The sequence below is a fragment of the Mycteria americana genome, chromosome 7, assembly GCF_035582795.1.
Source record: "Mycteria americana isolate JAX WOST 10 ecotype Jacksonville Zoo and Gardens chromosome 7, USCA_MyAme_1.0, whole genome shotgun sequence".
NCBI lineage: Eukaryota > Metazoa > Chordata > Aves > Ciconiiformes > Ciconiidae > Mycteria > Mycteria americana.
In genome coordinates this window covers 17,102,216-17,114,913 of record NC_134371.1, presented here as the reverse complement: position 1 = coordinate 17,114,913, position 12,698 = coordinate 17,102,216, and the positions used below count along the sequence as shown (strand labels likewise).

The window sequence follows — 12,698 nt, the reverse complement described above, 5'->3', positions numbered from 1 at the left end:
AATAGCCCATAGAAGGTAAAGCCACTGACTGGATGAAACAGTTGCCTTTAGAAGACCAGACCTTTAGAGATTTTGTTGGTTTTCTCTGAGATTCCTCAATTTTGTTTAATTATGTGCTTTTCATTTGAAGACAACTCAAAGTGACACCTTCAAGCCACATTAAGAATACACCCAGAAAGACTCTTATCTCCATTCTTGATAATGAGGTGCCCTGATAGCGCATCCGAAGTATGTTGGCATTATTTGCTGCATTCTTACAAAGTAATCTTATATCTGTGTTGCTTTCTGTGCTGGGAGAACTCTCTTCTGATTGTCTAACAGTTTTTAAACAATACCTCATGTGTTTCTTTTAGTGTTTCAAACATATTTGCATTGCTTAATTATATTTCTGTTTAAAATCCTTCATTACTGTTGGTTGGTTCAGGCTTACAAACTATGGTAGGAGACCCATGCTAATCATTTATAGGTATTTTCTCTGTGTAGGGAAAAAAATCAAACATAAGTCATTGATGACGTCATATTTTATAAGATTGAAAAATCAAAATCTTCTTTGTTTCATTAGAACAACGTTTTCATGAAGGGTAGAAATTAGTGGGAAACCACTAAGCTGCCCATGGATTAATAACAAAAGCTTTAGTATTCTTATTTGATTTTGATTCTGACCCCTTTGAAACATTGCTTGTGATCATTTTCCAACTCTTCTCTCAAACATCTCTTTCATCAGCTCTCTGAATGCTACATGGAGCACTCAGAAAGTCCCATACCAGTTCTCCCCTGAGGCTTTTCTCATCTGGTTTTGTTCTTTGTCTTTTTGTGTAATTGCGTTTGTGTATTAAAGGTTACCATGTTTTATTTCTCTACTGATAGACATTTAGGGATGGTTTTGTTTTCTAATGCAGAATAGTATTGAAGGCCTCAGTTCTGCAGTAAATTGCATAATCAGTCCATGATAATTACAGGAGGGCTGGTGAGGCCCATTCAGAGGTTATTGCATGGCTGCGGCCAAAAGAAGAAACAGAAGTTATTTTATGTATACATTAAGGAATATGCAGCACCAGCTTATTATAAAGTCCTCTGATGCTTCAAATGCTCATGTATATTTAACTTCATAGACATGACTAATTCATTGACAGTAATGGAACTACTTGTGTCCACTTCAGATTAAGTGTTTGCTTATCCAGGAATGAAAGTTTAGGTCCTCAGTCACAGTACAGTTCCTTGGAGGAAAGTTTTAACTTGCCTTTCTTCTCTCAGCACAATGATCCTTGCATAAGCCCTGTATTTGAAGAACTGTATCTTTAAACAAAAGGGAACTGTCTCTTCTACTTTCAGTGGATACATGTTTTACAACCATGATATTTTAAACCTTCTCTTACATTTTTTTTTAAGCAAAGTAGAGATGTTTTTGCTCAGTGAAGAAAAAATATTGGTGTTTTGCTTTGCACTAAGGATGAGCTTAAAAGAGGTCATTCTATATGCTGCATGAATGGTTGGAGGAGAGAGAATGAAGAGAGTAATAGCTTTTATTTCTTAACCCTATTTTTTTCAAATATTGTTAAAAACGAAATGTTTGCAGAAAAGATTAAGCTCTACCAAAGCTTCAGTAGATTGAAATGAAGATGAGTTAATGTCTAAGATTATCTTTTGAATACTTTTTTTTTAAGTATAGCTCTGTCAGCTAAATATAGTTCAGATTTTTACATTTTTATAGACCATGTGAGTTCCCTGCAGGCACATTGTCTCTCTTCAGTGATTTATATAGTTTGAATTATAGGGGATGATAAGCATTTGCTGTTCAATAGTGTAGTTAATGCGCAGCCCCCCGGGTAACAGAGCAGTGAAGCATTTACTACTCAGTGGTAGTTCTGCAACAATCAGCAGCAGTGTGGCTCTATCACAGTAAATTTACATCAGTACACTTCATCCTCAGGGAGCTGAACATTCACTCAACATAGCCTAGGGAAAACAACTAGAATGGACATTTTCCACTCTTTTTGGGTGGCACAACAGGAGAAGTTTACTATTGTAACCGGATCAGAAACAGAAATCACAGATGGTACAACACGAAAATTATCCAACTTTTATTTCCTCTCCTTTTTTCCCCTCCAGCATAAAAAATAAATAAATACTTGGACTGGAAAGTTTTTGGAAAGCTGAAAGTTGAAAAAGATGCGGTATTGGCAGACCCACTGCAGTTCTGGCGCAGAAGCCAGAGGCTCTGGGAGTGCTCTGAGCCCTTCACTCCCATGATTAGGAGGAACCTCCTCTATCAGGTAGGTGAGCTTACAGGTGCTGTAGCTATGTAACACTTCTGTTCCTTGACTGTGATGAGAAAATAGCAAGGGCTGCATCAGCCAAGCAACAATAGCTTTTCTCTTGCAGGATATTTTTCTTCAGTAGGCCTGAAAGCATTTTATAAAGGAAGCCAATATCATCTTCATATGAAAAATGGTGAAACCAAAGCAGAAAGAGGCCCCAGGAGTTGGCCACAGTCCTTCAGCAAGATTGTGACAGAGTAAAAAATACAGCTGAGGTTCCCAGGGTGTCTTGCTCAATGCTTTAACTGCTGCAGTCAACACTGCCCTCTCTCCCTGAAATGCACCTGGAAGCCTCAGGCTGCAGTACAGCCTGCAGTGAGAATAAGGACTGACAAAGTTAATTTTTCTCTTGTAAGATATAAAAGATGAGGCAGGGTAAGATATAAAAGATGAGGCAGAGGAATCTACAGCAGGCAAGATGAGCTTCAGCCTAGAAAACACAGTGGGAAAGTGTGAAGCAGGATTTCTGGAAGTACCGCATCCCCACAGATGCTGTTGTGGTTGTGAGAAAAGACGATTGCAGTGAACCGAAGAGGTGTAACTCTCTTTTGGTGACAGGGAATCTATATGTAATGACCATTAAACCTACACTGCGTTTTTAAGCCTGACTGGTCGTACAGTAGAGAGCCAGCAAGTATAAACACAGGCATGCTGAAGCGCACCTCTCAGGGCCCTCAGATCTCCACATCCCTACCTTTGGTAGCATATTACCGCACCAGAGTGCCTGAACAGCCTGTCTGCAAGAAGCCTTCAAGCTGAGAGGGCAAGTCAGGTTTCCAGAAGACGCCCGTGTTATGCGTTGTGCTTGCCTGCCTGCCACAGCGTGGAAACAGCATAAGGACATTGTGAAGAGCTTCAGAAAAGCTAATGCTGACAGGCAAGTGCAGAAGATTGAGGAAAAAAAGCATAATTTGCGAAGACAGAGCTGCTGACATCCCCTGGCAGTGGTGAGAATGTAACACTGCCCTGTGGCTGAGAATAATTAAAAAGCAGCTCAATGGCATTAGAGTTATGCTATTTTGGAATCAGCATAAAAATCAAGAGCTTCAAAACTTTCAAAGAACAGGAATCTGCTGAATAATAGCGGGGGGGAGGGGGAATAAAAAAATAAATGGCTGTTTGGCTGAGAATTGCAAGAAGATCCCAGATGAGCCGTTCCAGTCAGTGCTCCGATGGGCATGCATCTGCTCCTTGCAGTCAGCAGGCGTGAGTGCCATTCCCCCACACCCAGCCTGCGTCTGACCTTACAGCGTGGACACTCTGATAATAACGCGAGGAGGACTACTTACGTAAAGTCTGAAACGAACCCTGTAGAACTGACAAAGATAAATCTTATCCAGTAAAAGAGTGCAGCCTGTTTGGTCACTCTAGTCAAGAAAATAAAAATTATGTTCCCGTCTGAGAAGGAACTCTGAATTTAAAACTGTGAAATGGAAAAAGAAAAGACCTATGAATAAAATCAAAGAGAAAAATGAAAAGGTCACACTTAGAGTCAAAGAGAAGATGAAGGGACACTAAACTAATAGCAAACCAGCTTACTATGAGGCAGAATAATAATCTCAGCAGCTTCCAGGTTCAGGTAACTGACCCATTCCTTCACCTAAAGCTAAAAGGCAGGTCTCCTGGGGACAGTGGTAGTAATATTTGAATAATCTCAGTAGTAATATCAGAAGGAAGTTGAGAATAATGAAGGATTCATTAGGTCAGATTCAGAATCTGTGGTCTCAGAAATAGGAGAGGAGCAACTGTGGAAGGAAAATACAGTATTAAAGTTGTAAGTCTCAGTGCACATGTATGTAATACAAAGAGTCTGTATCACTTTATCTCTGATAAAGCATTTACCTCTGCTGTTACCTCCATCCTCTTTCCTGCATCACAGTATGCCTAAGGCAATGGGAGTGAGCTGAAGCATAATGTGGCGTTACACAATGCAAATAAAGGCGAGGGTGCTGCACAGAACATCTATTATAAGTGATAGTGTGTGTGATTGAAAGAGCGGATGTCTTCAACTGATAGGAAAAAAATATTTCTTTAAACTTTGTGCAACTGAGAGAGAAATCATTGATTCAATCAGAATGGCACTGTACCAGACCACTTTTATAGGCTCTTTCCAGAACAGAATCACATATGGAAACAGTTTTGGATAACGTGCTGTAAAATACATTCCAGGGAATAATCCCAAACTGGCAGAGATTGAACTAGACAGTTTAATAAGCCTTCCATCCCTAATTTCTCTCTGCCTATGATTCTTTAAGCTGAAGCCGCATTATTTTATGTTCTCTATAGCTTTTGAGTCATCCAATATCTTCTGATTTACAGCTTGACCTGTGTATAACAAACTCCAGGTTGCTTGAAGAAGAAAGACACCCTAATCATAACAGCAGATTTCAGATACGGCATTGCCAACTCCAGACCCTTATTTCATTTCATTCATTTATTTATTTATTTTGTCTGGGGAATGAAATACACTGATAAGAAATATCTGCAGTGGCCAGCCTCCCCTAGGGCCTTTATTAAATCCTCATACTGAGAAAGTGCAGAGCAGTAAAAGTGATGTAAAAATTTAAGGCAAGATACACAGAAATGACATGAAAAAGGTTTGGATGAGGCCAACCTCATTTCTTAAGTGTGTTGGGAGCGGGTGGTGTCATGGCATCAAATGGGCTGTATGTTCTATGTAGCTACCAAGGACTGCAGGCACTGCACAGCCTTTGATGGGCAGGAGGTCTTTTGGAGGTCTGCAATATTTCACATGGTGTGGATCCAGAGAAGACAACCTGTTTCTTCAGAGCGTCTCTGCATTTCTCATCTGTGTCGGGAACTGTTGGCAAGCTAAATCTTTGACAAAAAGTCTGATACATGAAGCCTCAGCTTGGGAGTATCTATTATGGAAGAGAGAGATCACCTAACTGTAGACATGTAGATCTTAAAATGAGAAGAATCACCTTCTGAAGGTACTTCTCTCTCTGTTGACTATTTTAGTCTTACAAAATGGAGAGACACAGGCACTTCCACAGGCCGGTTTATCCCATGTGTCTCTCATAAGAGGAATGACTTCAGATGAGAAGGTTTACTGAGACTAAACCTTATCCTTCACAATTTAGTAGATGAAGTTTGATGGGATGAATTTCAACCAACTGGAATACTTCCAAATTTTTCCTGGAAAAACAAAAAGTTGTGCTAGGCTCCAAGGCTTCGACAGCCTGCATTCGTACCAGTGCAAGCATGAGGAAAATTGTAAAACTGCTAGAAATATTTATTAAAAAGATTCAAAAATACTTTGATCTATGCAAGAATACTGTTTGGGGAAGATGCCTTTCAACAAGAAGCTGTCAGCTGAGACTGTTGACTGTTTTATTAATGAACAGCACAATCAAAGGAATTCATGTGAAACGTTAATAGGTGAACTAATTAGAAATGGAGATCTATGCAGTTATAACTATGTCATACCAAAAGTACCAAGACAAATGCTCATCCCAAAATTGTATTCATCATCACACTGAATGCTACACTTTCCAAATGATAGTATTAGTAAGCGAAGAAGGACCTGAATTGCATTTAATTAAATTTCATACCCAGATTTTTCAACAGATGGGGGGGAAGAAGGAGGGAAAATAAGAAACCAAATAATATATTTGTTTGTAATAATTCTGAATGTGATGTAATTGTCTATTTTTAGTGGGGATTTAAATTGTGTGGGAACTGATTATGAATCAGTAAATCATAATTGATTATAAATCAGTTTTCATTCCAGATGTAATCTCAGGTTTTGGAAGAGCTCTTGTATGAATAACTGGAAGTTTAATTTTTATATTCAAGACATGATTGTATCACCTAGGATTGTATCAGGAAGTCTGTTTCACTATGATTGTGTCCAACTCTGGCATGGCACTGTTGGTTCCTCATGAAGTAAATATGCATAAGATAAGTGACTGGAAGTATCACCCGAGTTGATTTTTCTATCACCAAAAGCTTGCTAGGTCCATCTTAATAATACAGTTGAACCTGAAACAGGATAATTAAACATATCTATGATAGGCTTAATCCTGTGAAATATGGAACACCCAAACTCTACTTTAACAAAGCAATGAACAGTTTATTTTAAGGCTGTGTTTAGATCTGGAACATTCATAAACATCATCATTGTGGGGGCTGACAGCAGTGACTGCCCAAACCAACCCCCAGAGGTGTGTGTGCAATGGTGTGGAAAGTCCATATTCAGTGTCCTGTGGTTTTGGATCACTTTGAGTTAAAATTCATTATAAAGGACTAAATGTATAGTTGAGAAAGAAAGCCAGCTTATCCAGCCGCTTAACAGCATTGATTGAAATCTCGGTATAGGCAATACTTGGACTGAGGTTTGCCAAACAGATTGCATGTCGACTACTGATGCCAGAAATGTGTTTACAATAACTTTAGTGATATAATCAAAAACAGGAATAGGTGTTTTGCATTAAAATGGGTTTGAAAAGATTTTTAGAACTGTGTTTATTGCTCAATTTATCCCAGGAATATACACAACCTCAACCCCAGTCCTACTAGAGAAACCACATGCTAACCTAAGCTGGGGGAGCTCCACCTGACCCCAACAGTAGGGCCTTAATGGGAAATAAAAGCTGCATGGTCTTACCTTTGTTTGATATTCCAGTCTGGAACATCCAGAGGAGAAGTGCTCAAGCAGCTGAATTAGTAATGGAAAAACTTGGTGTACATGCATTAACCTTCAACTGGACCAGTGTGCAATTGCCACAGGGAATACTGCAGGCTCCAGAGGTCTTCAGTGCCTAAATGTGACCTGGTGAACTACTCTAATAAATGGCTCAGACAAGGATCAACATTATTTATTGAAATAATACTGCTTCATATGTGTGACATTCATGTTATGTGGCGATGGTGAATAGACCCTGTGATTTGTATTTCCTTTTTCCAGAATAACAGATCAGAATTTGAAGCCACATCTCAGAATCAAGTACAAGTTCAGTGATGAGGTAGCAAATGAAAAAGGCAATTGATTTGTACTTGAAAATTATGTCTTTACCTTGAACACAATGGAATAGTCCAACTGTGCTGTAGACTTTACTTTTTTCAAGGTAATTTGATATTGGATCAGCCTTCAGCTGTAATGCTACAACAATCAAACTGATCAAATGTAATGCTACACAGATACGGTTTTTCAGGCATATTATTTCTATGAGAAATCATCACATCACAGAGAAACAAAGCAGATTGGCAAAAGCATATTTATCATGCTTAGTTTCTTTTTCTCCCTTCTGTTGTATTTGTATTGAGTTTTATTTTTAACATTTGAAAATGGCTGAGAAATATATGGTTATTTGAGACATTCTGTGAACATTAGTTTTTCTTTTTCAATCCTCTTAAATGCACTAATAATGTAAACAAAGAACTCAAAACAGACATTTCAAAAAGAAGCAATACCTGAAGTGTTTCTTTTGAATTCAATTATTTACTCCAACCCATCTCTGAAATTCAGTAAGTTCTCTAAATGTCATGGAGACTTTTCTCACTTACTTTAATGAAGAGAGTTCCTAGACCCTGCCAAAATTCATATTTATAAATGAGACACATTCACCCGGCTTCTCCTAACTCCCTATGTTATAGTGCTGGCAACTGTGTCCATTTCCAGTGTAGCAGTATGGCTTTTCTGTGGCTTACCAACTCTATAGACCATTTGCAGCTGATCAACCCAGTGACCACATAAGCTCATATACACACTTGCATACATAATTCTGTTGCTTCTGCTGTGAGAGTAAGATTGATCCAAGGTGTCTTGACATCTAGAAAATTCATTGGGTCTTTTCACCAGTATAATTAGCATTGCATTTCTACAACCAGATACATTTTAAAAGGTGTTTTACCTATTGAAAAGGTATGAGTGTCTTCTCTACATTATCTTTTTTTCTGCATATTCAACATCTTAATTTTAAGACTTATTTTTCTTGAAAAACAAAAAGTGTTCAGTTCTGTCTTTAACTCAGAAATAGATGTTCTCAAGAGTCATGCAATTAAAACTTGGGTAGTGATTTACCTTAATACTAAAATGAATTTAGCATTATATGCTTCACTCTCATGTTCAATATAGAAGTAGAGGTAATCAGGGTGATTGCTTAAAATACTCCATTTTCAGTGGGAATTGCAGCAGCATTCAAAATTCATCAAGATATGGACATATGTTACTCAGCCAAATAATCACCATGGTCTTTTTTTAGACAATTAATGGCATTAAATCTTCACATATTGGATTCTGACTAACAGAGTCTTGGGCAAGCTTCTTATACAAAGAATATAAAACATGTTAATTAATAAATCCAAGTGCAAACTCATTAGCTTAAGACTACATCGCAGAAGCATGAAAACAGTTACGTTTTTCCCCTTAGGATGACAACTTCACAATTATAAACAGAGCTTGGGAAGATACGTTTAGGAGGCACTTCTTTCAGATGAGCTAATTAAGAAAATTCTGTTTATTTTTGTGTGCACCCAAGTGAACAGTACTATTAGGGCAGAAGGAACTAGATAATTTTTAAGTCCTATTCACAGTTTGTTCAAGTGGTTAAGTTTGGTTTCAAGACAGTGGTTCAAACTCAGGTTGGACACATTTTATTCAGTATAATTTTAGAAGATAATAAAAATGCAAACTACTCCTGAGGGTAAGTCATATCACCTAAAGGAGGAATTCAGATGTCCTCTTTAAATTAAGAGCACTGAGTTAGAAAAAATAGAAACCATAACAGATTCAGTTAAATGCTTAATAAAAGGTTTAGAGACCACGGTATTCAGAATATTCTTGTCCACTATTCAAGAGCAAGAACTTAAGTCTTTTTTCTGTGCTGCATTTACAGTTTTTACATCATGTCTTTTGTTATTAAATATCCATGTACCCATCAAAACAAATCCCATTGGTTACATTGGTACTTCATTTTGCCATGATGCTTTGCCATCTGACAAGAATTGATTGATATCAGTGAAATGACCTCAGCAGTAATCTCTGCTGATGTATTCATCTGTTCAGGAGCTGAAAATATACCCATGCAGAGATTTCTGCTGAGAATAATTCTTTTTATCCTATCTTGTGAGCAATAATATTAACAATAAATTAGTATAGCTGCAGATCTAGCCCTAAGCATATAAAATTTCACAGTAGCCTTTTCCATTGTAATATTAAGGGTCACACTGTTGTTGTTGCAAGGCAAATACAACAGTGCGGACTACATGCCTCCTTACTCCCTCTATGAATGGGGGTAAGAATCAAGTGAGCTTTTGTAATTAGGAGAACACCTCTAGCTGAATTGCCAGAGTATGTTGTATGTATATTTATATTGTGCATCATAGAGAGACAGAAATCAATGCGCTTGATCACTCCAGGGAATGTGTCAAAAAGCTGTGTGGGAAATTCTACTGTGAGTAGATATGTTGCTTTACTTTTGCTTCATATAACAATGTTAATTTATTCATTCTTGTTTTATTATCAAAGTGCATGGCAGTCAGACATGGAGTGACTGCTTCTTAGAAAACACCATTGAAATTAGCCAGTTTTCCTAGTGGAGAAAACAAGGAAGTCTCATTATTTTGAATTCAGTATCCACAATTCTACTTTACTCACAGTATTTCTAAGATTTTTTTTTTCTGTTGGGAAAGAAAGCATTTTGACTGGCTTGAAGGCTTAATATACTCCCATGCACTTTTTATGACTTAATCGTTAGAAACAAACTGCTTCATGATCTCTGTTACTTGATGCAAGTCTATTGTTTTTTTACAGTCCATCTTGATTACAGGAAATAGAAACGTCTCGCTGGCAAGCCAGTAAAAATACTTTTGCAATCATTTAGTAGCTGTAGAAAATAGCATATCTGAATCAGGCTCTTGAAATTTAAGCAAAGAAATTTGGCTGGTTTTTGTTCTGAGACAAGCCATTTCTGAGCAGTGTTGACGCTAATGAAATTCCTGTCTTGCTCCTTGTCCCTCAATCTGTCCCTCAGTGTGTGAGTGTTGGTCTATATTCCCCTACTTTTGAACTGATTGACTAGTTTAAACTCAGGTCTCACAGATATTTGTGCAAGTCATTACTACAAATTTTATGAAAACAGATAGCCAGGTAGAAGAGGGAGATTTAGTGTACTTTCTCAAAGGTACACTATGCTTTAGGGGAGGCAAAGGCATTTTTTCTTCTATGCAATGGAAAAATAACCAGTCACATTGTCATTCACATCTGACCCAAATAACAGGGTCAGGTAAATTCTCCGAATTCACTTCTCATGCAGTTCTTCCAGAATCACAGCTAATCTTGGCTGAAATTCACTGGAAAGTGCCAAGGCTGCCATTCTGATCAGAACACTTATTTAAGTCAAAAAGGATTTTCTCCTGGGGCTTCCTTGGATTCCAGCAAAATTCCATGAACACTCCTTAGGAGAAAAAGCTTTCTATTCCTACCTAGTAAAAATGGGAATTTGGTCTTTTGTTTTTGACACTACATGCTGTCTTTTGTTTTCCTGTGATTCAAGAGCCTAATAAAACAAAATGTCAGCAGGTGAAATGGAAATTGTAGTGCAATTAAATTTTCAATACATTAATAGCCAAGGAGTGATGCAAGAAATCACCCAATATCATGAAAAAGAAGAGAACATTATGGTGGTAAATCACATACATATATGAGAGGTACTATTTCCCCCTGAGAAATACTAGTTTCTCCTTGAGCAAAACAACTTATGGTACAGAGGAGGTTTTACATACGTCATGTTGCACATTTTTCTTCTTTACTTAGTTCAACAGTTCTACTAAAGTGGGAATTTTGGTGTAAAGATGGCACATAAGCCTTAGCAGGAGCTGGGGGCCTAAATCTCTTTATACTTCCAACAACATAAAACTAAAGTTACTTGATGAGAAAAGGTCAGATCAAAATAAATAAACTTCCCGAATAGGGCAGGCTGCTTAAAAATGTAGTGCAATTGAAAGAGAGTAATTTAAGTTATTATAGTTGTACTTGTCTAACTCCAGTGCCCGAGTACAACAAAAGTTTAAGTTGTTTTCTTTTCCAGGTCTCATATATTTCTTGGGAAAGGGTTGAGCTAAACCAAAGGCGGTTATGGCAAGAGGGTATCCAGCTGAGGAGGGAGGACTCACAATCTGAATTTGTTGTTTCACTAAAACAAAAAAAAAATCAACATTTAAAATAAAGGTAAATATATAAACATTCTCACTATTTTTTTCAAATAAAGAAAAAGTGATTCTATGCCATATGCAGAGAGCTAGCAACCTGGAGACCCCAAGAATCAAGACTTCAGCCGAATTTCCTGAAACTGTAGGTGTTTGTGAGAGAGCTACAAAGAAAGTGAGTGAACTTGTAGAAAACAAGCCATTCTTACGGATCTTGCAATGGGGTACAGGTAGTCATGGGACTGGTAGTTGTCAGTCAGAGGGTGGTGATGGAGCTTACACATGAGATGAGACACCAGATTTTTCTCAGCATTATCACAGTTGCTGTGCCCCTGCCCGGGTTTGTTAAGATACCAAGAGAATTCCCTGCTAGTGCTAGACAAGTAACAGCAACTGTAAGACTGTTCCCGAGCCCATACCAACAAACCATATCATGTAAAACTTTCCAATCAATTAATGCTGAAATAAGAAAACTAGAGAGAGTTCTGGTGTGGATTAGAAGGTGTAATACAGAGTTATGTGGGTTGAGCTGGTTGACAACGAACTTAAAGTTGACCTTAAACAGTTGTGAGTGCTAGTTCTCATTGTGCAGAAGACTGTTATCCTCGTGGTTAGCTACAAGGCTGTTTAATGAAATGTTAGGTACTGGAGTAAAAAGTTAGGCACTGGAGACCTCCCTTTGAAGCTTTCTCTAAGCATTTTTTTATGTGCCAACTTCTTAATGAAAAAATTCCTGTATTTTTGCTGTGCTCAAATTAACTGTCAGAAGTTAATCCCTACTCTTCAAACTTTAACCCATTCCTTGTTTGGCAAATTTGAAATATCTGTAGATATGGAAAGAAGTATTGTAGATTTGTTAGGGCTTGACACCAAATTAAAAAAAAGCAATTTGCTCATCTACACCACCTGACACATTCTGACTTCATCCATTCTGAGGATAAAAAGTGACAAAGGAAATTCATTAGTCACAATGCCAAGCGAGCCCAAAATAATGGAAAAAAAATAATTTTTTTAAAAATGGAAAGAGAATTTATTCTCAGCTGGCTATTTTTATACTCCATGGCAGAATCCTGTTAAAGTTCGGAGGAAAAGGGTTCCTGGAAATGGGAAAGGTCATCTTCTGTGCATTATTTACATCCATCATAAACCAACCTTAGGCTTCTGCTGAAGGGCTCTATGTTCAGGCTTGATTGCCTTTTAAAATTGCAG

The 12,698-nt window shown here is 37.7% G+C and overlaps 1 long non-coding RNA gene across 1 annotated transcript in view; it reads left to right on the top strand.

Annotated features, from left to right (window-relative positions):
- Positions 1 to 2,114: 2,114 nt before the first annotated feature.
- LOC142413052 (uncharacterized) overlaps positions 2,115 to 12,698 on the top strand; it is a 41,126-nt gene continuing 30,542 nt past the window's right edge. Inside the window, exon 1 of the long non-coding RNA XR_012776671.1 lies at positions 2,115 to 2,273. This is a non-coding gene — a long non-coding RNA (uncharacterized LOC142413052). The remainder of the gene's footprint in view (positions 2,274 to 12,698) is intronic.